The sequence below is a fragment of the Dermacentor silvarum genome, chromosome 1 (genome assembly GCF_013339745.2).
Source record: "Dermacentor silvarum isolate Dsil-2018 chromosome 1, BIME_Dsil_1.4, whole genome shotgun sequence".
Classification (NCBI taxonomy): Eukaryota; Metazoa; Arthropoda; class Arachnida; order Ixodida; family Ixodidae; genus Dermacentor; species Dermacentor silvarum.
The window spans coordinates 60,447,598-60,457,320 of record NC_051154.1 but is presented as its reverse complement, the minus strand read 5'-3'; positions in this window follow the sequence as shown (position 1 = coordinate 60,457,320).

Sequence of the window (9,723 nt, the reverse complement as noted above, 5' to 3'; positions counted from 1 at the left end):
ACTTTGTCCGCCATGATCAACGACTGTCCTGTGCACAAAAATGGTCGCTTTCACAGGATATTCCATCACAGCGAAGCCATATCTCTCATCACATGCAACAGAGAAGCCTTATACAACGCCTCTGTGGGTCTCAGCAGGGTTTTCGAAATACAGCTCTTCATAAAGAAGGCGCGTTCTGCGCCTTCACGACCGAGGTTCAAGATACCACTCTTGTGTTCAAGCAAGTGAATGGTGCTAACCATCCATAATGACTATGTCCTTTTATCGTAGTCTGTTTGGGTCACTTTGTCCGCCATGATCAACGACTGTCCTGTGCACAAAAATGGTCGCTTTCACAGGATATTCCATCACAGCGAAGCCATATCTCTCATCACATGCAACAGAGAAGCCTTATACAACGCCTCTGTGGGTCTCAGCAGGGTTTTCGAAATACAGCTCTTCATAAAGAAGGCGCGTTCTGCGCCTTCACGACCGAGGTTCAAGATACCACTCTTGTGTTCAAGCAAGTGAATGGTGCTAACCATCCATAATGACTATGTCCTTTTATCGTAGTCTGTTTGGGTCACTTTGTCCGCCATGATCAACGACTGTCCTGTGCACAAAAATGGTCGCTTTCACAGGATATTCCATCACAGCGAAGCCATATCTCTCATCACATGCAACAGAGAAGCCTTATACAACGCCTCTGTGGGTCTCAGCAGGGTTTTCGAAATACAGCTCTTCATAAAGAAGGCGCGTTCTGCGCCTTCACGACCGAGGTTCAAGATACCACTCTTGTGTTCAAGCAAGTGAATGGTGCTAACCATCCATAATGACTATGTCCTTTTATCGTAGTCTGTTTGGGTCACTTTGTCCGCCATGATCAACGACTGTCCTGTGCACAAAAATGGTCGCTTTCACAGGATATTCCATCACAGCGAAGCCATATCTCTCATCACATGCAACAGAGAAGCCTTATACAACGCCTCTGTGGGTCTCAGCAGGGTTTTCGAAATACAGCTCTTCATAAAGAAGGCGCGTTCTGCGCCTTCACGACCGAGGTTCAAGATACCACTCTTGTGTTCAAGCAAGTGAATGGTGCTAACCATCCATAATGACTATGCCCTTTTATCGTAGTCTGTTTGGGTCACTTTGTCCGCCATGATCAACGACTGTCCTGTGCACAAAAATGGTCGCTTTCACAGGATATTCCATCACAGCGAAGCCATATCTCTCATCACATGCAACAGAGAAGCCTTATACAACGCCTCTGTGGGTCTCAGCAGGGTTTTCGAAATACAGCTCTTCATAAAGAAGGCGCGTTCTGCGCCTTCACGACCGAGGTTCAAGATACCACTCTTGTGTTCAAGCAAGTGAATGGTGCTAACCATCCATAATGACTATGTCCTTTTATCGTAGTCTGTTTGGGTCACTTTGTCCGCCATGATCAACGACTGTCCTGTGCACAAAAATGGTCGCTTTCACAGGATATTCCATCACAGCGAAGCCATATCCACTCGTCACATTAGAGACGTAGCCCTCTGATGTTGCAGAAGTGTGTCACAGCATCGGCCTTGTCTACAGCAGTCAACTTCTGCTTCTCCGACATTCCTGTAGACCTGCAGTGTAAAAGGGAAGGGGGGGGGGTTTAATTTGTGTACTTGATGCACTGAATGTGCAAAACGACGAGCTCGGTTAACCATACACCTATAATTGAGCAGACGTCTATAACCACGTCCAACGCAGTTATTGGAATCCATTCTTTTCATTTAAAGAGGACAGCTTTGAAGGATGAGTAGTACCTGCTTCTTGAGCTTGACCATGGCATGTGCCTGCACTTCGTCGCATCCACGCTTCAAGAAATAGTTTCCTTCTTCCCTCCTCTTCGTGCTACCAGCAGACACGAAGAGGACGTGCGCCTCAAGTGTTAGCAGCGCAATAAGCCCATCGAGCACAGCCAAAATCGTCAGGTGCGGGGAAGAATTCAGCCTTGTAGCACAATTAAATACCTAGATTGAAAAAATGGTTTCGAAGAGAGTGACTGTGGAGATGGAAGAGGCGCTATTTTCTGCAGTCGTTTAAGAGGGAGCTTTTATCTATCCTGCCGTGGTTGCTTAGAGGCTATGCTGTTGGCCTGCTAAGCAGGTGGCCGCAGGATTGAATCCCGACCATGGCGGCCGCATTTAGATTGGGGCGAAATGCGAAAACGCCCGTGTACTTACATTTAGGTGCACCTGAAAGAACCCCAGGGGGTCAAAATTTTTCCGGAGTCCCCCACAACGGTGCGCCTCATCAGATCGTGGTTTTGGCACGTAAAACCCCATTATTTTTTTAAGCTTTTAGTTTGGGCTCAACTATTATGCCGCCTATTCAAATACATGTAAAATGCAGAAACGCTTTCCCGAGATAACCACTGGGCCAATTTTAAGGATAGTTGTTGCAATTGAGAGAGAAAATTGGATTCTGGGGACGGTTGGAAACGGAATTTCGATTTAGGGCTGCAATTTTTTAAGGAATTTTCAAGAATGTTTACGCTTGAAAAAAAAATACACATGAAGTAAACAAATTCGTAGCTCTGCACGAAGAACAGATTTCGCAGTTTTGTAAATTGCACCTGCTGGAGCATTCAAAGCGGACAAATTTGTTAAATCAATTTATATCTTATGTGAATTTGTTACATTGCTTACAAGGGTTTTGCAGAAGTCCTACTGACGTATTAGTGCTCTACTTGAGAGCCATGCCAAGCACGTCAATGTTGTCCGCTTTGGATGTACTGTTAGATGCAATTTCTTGAAGCGTGGATGCGACGAAGGGCTGGCACATCACATTGGGAGATGCAGTGACTTCAGTATACCAACAACACTGCAGCTTGCCATTCTCTCGTAGTTTGAAAGTGTTGAAGTGTATCAGATATATCTGCATAGCTGGGAAGTAATTTTGAGCGCATAATATCACTTTTCATTCCTGAGTTGAATTCTAAACTTCATAGCTTTATCTTCTAAAAATCTCCTATATTCAACAATTTTTATGACAGAATTGATCGCTTAAATTAAAATTTCTCTACCACCGGTCACTAGACTGACTTTTACATTTAAATGCAACAAACCTCATCCAATGTGGTTCAGTGGTTGCCGAGAGAAACGATTTCTCTTCTCCAATGTATTTAGATAGGAGGATCCCCCGAACTGAAGCTCCCTCTTATACCGGTGTCACACGGCCGCTCTTGATTGCGATCGGGCCCGGTCAGGATCGAAATTATCGACTGCGATTGGTTCCCTCGTGCAGCTTGCGCGAAGGAGCCAATGACAACCGCGAAATTCGATCCAGATCGGGCTTGATCACGGTCAAGGGTGCGCCGTGTGTCACCCGTATTAAGGTTCCTCCTATGGGTTTTCCTGGTAGTATGTAGTACACCCAGCTGTACCCATCTTGACTAGCTTTCTAGGAACACATTTCGGTTTCGTTTATCGTTTTCGTTTAATAAGGTGCATGTATCATGACATCATGACACAAAAGGTGGTCACGTGACTGGAAGGTATTGCGACGTTATGACTTACGCTGAGTACGCTCCGGCTCGCTCAGTGGTCTGTTTTAATTGGGCTGCTCAGTGAGTAGGGCTATTTTTACCTACACTGGCTACACAAGTGTAGGTAGTGTAGGAAAAATGTCTTTTAACTGTTGTAGAAAAAAGTGTAGCTCCGCCCACCTACACGAAGCCATTTTTATAGCATTAGTGTAGCATGAATACTACACTTTCTACACTGCAGTTTCGATGAGTGTAGGTAGCAGACAACTAACAAGCTGACTTTGCAAACGCGTGGTGCCCTTTCATCTGCGAGTGTCAGCGCTGATATGGCCACGATAGTGAAGGGACGGGCAGCGAAGTTGAAAGTGTACTAGCGAAGTTTTGGTGTGACCATGTGTCACTGACAGTCACAAAGGAAGGTCGTGCCGTCACGAGTTATTCGCCACCTGGAAAACGAAAGCAATACTGCGGGGTTCGTACGAAATTGTTCGCTCCCAGGCATACCTATAGTTTGTCTAGGGTTTCGGGGTCCAGTGCTGGCAGGGCCGCTATCTTGTTCGAAAAGCCGACGTCCGGTTGTGTTTCACGCGATTGCCTGGGCCGCGCATATGTTGCGGCCAGGCCAGTGCCGCTGTCGAAAAGCCCACGTTCGGTTTCGTCTCACGCGATTGTGCAAGACGCGCCCATGCCGCGGCCTAGGCCAATCGTGTGAGACGAAACTGAACGTGGGCTTTTCGATCGCGTACAAGACAGCGGTCCAGGTCCTTCACTTTACTAAAAATAAATGAAATGCATAATGTCATGTTTGTAGTCTAATGCAAACTCGTAGCGTCATTCCATCTCCCGGTTGTTAACGCGCCTGCGGATTCACGGAGCGAGGATAGACAGGGCGGCGAGTAGACCTTGGCCGCTTTTGTTTACGCGTTAGAAAGGCCGACGTTCGGTCTCGCCTCACGCGATTGGCCTGGATTGGCCTAGGCCGCGATATCGGCTTGGCCTGGATCCGTAGCGCGTTGTGCGCTGGGGCAGGAATTGGCTGGTGCTGCCAAGGGCCGCTGTCTTGCACGCGGTCGGGGGGTCGACGTTCAGTTTTGTCTCACGCGATTGGCCTAGATTGGCCTATAGGCCGCGATATCAGCACAGCCTGGACAATTGCGTGAGACGAGGCTGAGCGTCGGTTTTGCGAACGCGTGCGGGATGGCGGCCCTTGGCTCCCTTGGCTGGTTCCTGCCTTGGCACACAACGTGCTGTGGATGAATACATCTGAGGAAAGCTTCCTGCAGCCTCCACAACACTGCAATGATCTTCATCCGAGAAGATTGCGAGCCGGCCGATAGCACGGGCACTGCATGAAGCAAGAGCTGCGCGTCCTCGTGCGGCAGCGAAATTATACGGTGCCGCTTGCCATCCTCATTGAGGTCATCAAGTGCGCTTGATTAAGAAGCGCTAGTAAATTACATGTGTTTAAAAAATGGCCGGGTAGCAGCATGCGATCTGCATCGGCCGAAGGGTTACTGGATGCCCGTTCTGCGCAGCATAATGCATCAACGTTTACCCGGCTCGAGCACTTATACATGCTTTGTGCGAGGGTATCTTACCTATAGTATCGGCTGATTGTCAAGATAGTCGACCGAGTGAGCTAGGCAATGGAGCTGGCGGTGCGAAAGCTCCTTGGCTCGGGATGTGCTCTGCGCGGCGGGCATGAGATATCGTTCCTTTCGCGTGCGGGCTCGGATCGCGAGACAAGCATTGCACCTCGGCATATCACGTGCTCCAGTGCCGATCGTTAACCCCACTGCTGTAAAACTACCACTGTGCTGCGCCATCGAGCAATCTCGCAACCAGGCATCTGCGTGGCTATCGAAAACTTCGAGATCGAAGTACCCATAGAATATTAATGCCACAAATATTATATATATGTAATATATATAATATATATATAGTCACTCTTGATTCATCACTCTTGATGAAGGCCAGACCCTAGTTTCCGGCGGTAGCCCCTGCAATTCCATTGCCACACGCTTAGGAGTTGGGGGGTAGTGCGTGTCACCCTACGGTTTCTGGCCATGATCAGCTATTATTTGTGTTTGGTTGATACCTGGGGGCTTTCCGGATGGCGCCACATCGGCCTGGGAGGTGCTGGGAAGTGAGCTTTCCGGGGTTAGAGCGGGGCGGGTGTTCGGTCCGGTGATGGTAATCGGGCAGGGCGAAGGTAAGGATGTGATCTTTGTGTTTCACGTGAAGGAGAAAGGGAGCGTTTGGACAAAGGTGGAGAGATTGAAAGTTGGCCGAGTGTAGCCGCTATCTGTTGTTTAATATCGGCCACCATCTGCTGGACAGCGGGTTGCAGGGCTTGTTGTATTAACTGTTAAAGCAGAGCTGTGACTTCAGCCATAATGACCTCCTTCATTTTTTGCATTCCCGCCTGCATTAGGGTTACCAATTCAGTCTTTTGGGAGGCGGCCATTGCGTTCAGTGCCTGTTGTGTGCAATAGACTGTGCGAGAGGTTTGCAGGGAGTCATTAAGGCGCGGTTCATTGTCGGTCATCATGGGTTGCGGAGTGGGTTGGGGCTTGGAGTGTTGTGTGACGGAAGGGGGGGTGTGTGGAGAGGGGGATAGAGGTGGGAACTGCGCTGCCCAGCTTACCGCTTGCTCTTTCTTGTCGGATCTCTTTTTGTTGTGGCCACGGTCCCTCGAACGGCCGTGGCTGGGAGTCCGGCCCTTGGAGCCGCCAGCCGAGCGACTCCGGTCAGTTTGGAGGCGATCCCCGGGTGAGCCGCGAGTGCGGCTGCGTCCCCTAGTCCAGGGGTTCTCCGCTGAGCTCCCTGGTGTCTTTTCCGATTGGGTCGGGTTTTGCTGAGCGCCCTGCTGAGTCGTCGACCCAAGCTGGCCCTGTGCTGGTCCGGGCGGGGGACGCTGTTCCTTGCGTTTGTTGTGCTCACGGAGCATGTGCGACTTGTTGTGTGCCGGTAGTTGACGCGATGGACAGCGAGGGTCAGTAGCGGGTTGAGTGCCGTCACAGTGAATGCATTTAGGTGTGCACTCATGTTCCTTCGGTGGGTTGGAGATACCACACGCCGTGAAACGGGGTTTGTCGGGCATGGGACAGACGTCAGCTCGATGGCCCATCGACAAGCACACGCTGCATACTTGTCGGCGCGGTCGGTAGATGTGGCAGCGGAGTTCAGCACCGTACATACGGACGTAGTGGGGTACATGGGTGCCGGAGAATGTTATCAGGGCCGTATTCGTAGGTCCCATCATGCGAGCGTGTAGGACAGGAGCTTCTGAGCAGTGGAGGTTTTCCAGAAGCGTCGTTGTAGGGGTGTTTGGTTCAAGGCCCGAGACTACTTCCTTGCAAGAGTTGTCGGGGGCAGCTACATACGCTTGGACGGCGTGTTGGGTAAGGCCTATGCAGATAAATTGAACTCTCTGAAGCCGTGCCGCGAGGTTCTCATCCGGTGTGCTGAGCACTGCAAGATTTTGGTCAGTGCGGATGCGAATAATAAGTTCGTTGAGAACGGCACTGTCGAGCCCCGCTGCTATGCTGATGGCTCGGTCAACAGAAGGTTGAGGCCACGCACCGAGGTTGAGGCCGTCTCTCGGGCGGAACACAATCTTGTAGTCGTCAATAGGCAGTGGTGGGAGACGTGCATTCGTCTTGCGGGGGACTTCGGGTGCCGGAGGAGGCGGCAGGTCCGCAGCAGCTTGAGCTAAGCTTACGTTTCTTCTTCCGAGCGACAAGAAACCAATTAGTGTCATCCTCGTCTTGACCGGACGAAGCGTCGGCGTCCATATGTCAGAGGATCGGGTGCCGTCGATTTCCATCTGAGCGGAGTAGGCGTGGAAATTGGCGTGGGAACGGACACGCGCCCGTGTCGAGGGAGGTGAAGCGCGAATAAGGCTTAGTGCGGTGGTCCCGGTGGTCCAAAACTTCCAAAGTCAATAACATGCGAGGATCTCACCGGATCTTGGAGAAATTGGTCTCGATCGGTGCCGCTCTCCGAGTTGCGTCGGTTGATTCTATTTCCAGTGGTGAGAAAACAGGGGAACCGCTCGTCGAAGGTTCGAGATCCGGAGCCCATACGGAGCGCGGCCAGTCGCTGCGACAACAGGTGGCGATCTCTCTGCAGATCTGGACCTTGTTGTTCTTTTACCGTGCAATGACTATTGGGAAAGAACATTTGTTTGCTTGCTCTACCTTCTGGGTGACTCACATGTCCTCCAACCTCTTTAGCTCCTTTAAAAGTGGTGGTAGTGGAAGTGGCATGCACCTAGTGTATAGGTGACTGCTTAGGGTTTGGCATCGTTCTTGACTTTTATGCACTACTCTGTCTTCATGAGTCCAAGCCGGGAGATTAGCTTGGGGTATGGAGCCAGAAGGTCAGAAACGTCAGTTGCTTTCTTGCATGTTTCAACCAACTTGAGAGGGCGCTGCAGAATGTCAAGTGACTCTATGGCTGGCCGACTAAGCAGCACTTCTTTTAATCCTTTGATGTTAACAACTGTTTCGTGGATTTTAGTGCTTCACCAGGCAATTGCTCCATTGATGTAGCCAACAGTGGTGATCGCTGTCTGGCCTGGACCTATGAGATGCTGTTTTGTTGCCTGGATGGATCCTGTGATGTTAAAATCATACTGGTCGTGTGAAATTGCACTCACATCCGTGCCAGTGTTGACCTTGAAGTTAAAAGGTGACTTGTTAAGAGTGACAGTTATCTGCCAAGCTGTGGTTGACCCTGCTTTGATTTCTCCTAAATATAGTTCGTCTAGGCCTTCTGTTCATTCTTGAAAGCATGAAGCCCTATCGTTGGGCTTCAACAGACAGACAGAGATACATACGAACTGGCGCCATCCTCATCGTCATTGTGGTGGAGGAGTGACGTGAACAGCACACCGGCCGCGTGTTGCATACTGACTCTTTAAAGGACGTTCCACCAATATATACAAGCACAGGGACACAGTGTTGCCCACCTGAACATTGAAACCGAAACCAGGTAAAACATTTTTCTCTATTAGCTGGGCAGCTTGGCCATGAGGCGCGGTGCCGGCTGGAGCCACATCTGAAGCAGTGGGGAGAATTTGCGTGTTGCTGCGAATTCGAGGGACGGCACACTCGAGATGGGGGGGTGGTTCCCATGCGTAGCTGCCTTGTTCGGCTTATCAAGCTGACCAAAAGTGTGAGCACGTGGCCGTGAATGCGGTGACGACGCTGATGAACTGCCTTGTGTGACAGTATGCGCAGATACTGGTTGCACAGAAATGGAATATTCCTTCTTTTCCATGGCAGCATGCTCGATTTGACTAGAGAAGAACTGCTTTGTTGAATGAAAGAGAAGACCCTTTCAACAGAAGACGTTCCCGAATACGATGCGAGGACACACCGGCAACGAACTGGTTTCGTAATTATTCTTGCGATTTAAATAAGCACATCGCTGTGAGCTCTGTAATTGCGGTCATGTACTCTTGAACAGACTCTCCTGGGGACTGAAACCGGCGGTGAAATCGGTTACGGTCGAGGACCAGGTTGCAGGTGGTATCGAAGTGCTTGGACAGTGCCGCTATGGCGGAGTCTTACATGTCCAGCGTAGCTGCGGTCTCTTTCTCCTCCTCTGTCTTCTCTGCTGCCTGCAAAACAGAGAGGGTCTTGAAAAGTTGTTGACCTCTGGGTCCCAAGAAATGTAGTAGAAGAGCCTTGCATCGCCCTGGGGGAATCTTGGAAGCACCGGATGCCAGCAGGTAGACCTCAATCAAATATTTTGTGCCATCGCGACCATGGCTGCACGGGGCGACCCGGTGTCGGAAGGAACGATCCCGCGGAGCGATGCCCTCGAAAGCCATCCGGTAAGCGTGGCTGGTTATCTCCCGGGAAATACATACGAACTGATGGCATCCTCGTCGCTATTGTATTGGAGGAGTGACGTTACCAGCACACCGGCTGCGTGTGCATACTGACGCTTTAATAGATGTTCCACTAATATATACAAGCACAGGGACACAGTGTTGCCCACCTAAACATTGAAACCGAAACCAGGTAAATTATGTACAGGATACAACACCGACCTAGTCTGTCAGCATATGTTTCTGTCCTGACCTTCACAAACACATGCTGACCGGGTGTCCCACTGCTGTAGCTGGATGGTGGTGGGGCTGCCTGTCCACACCTCCGTTCGTATGGACTAGGTACATACACAGGTACATACATACTAGGTACACA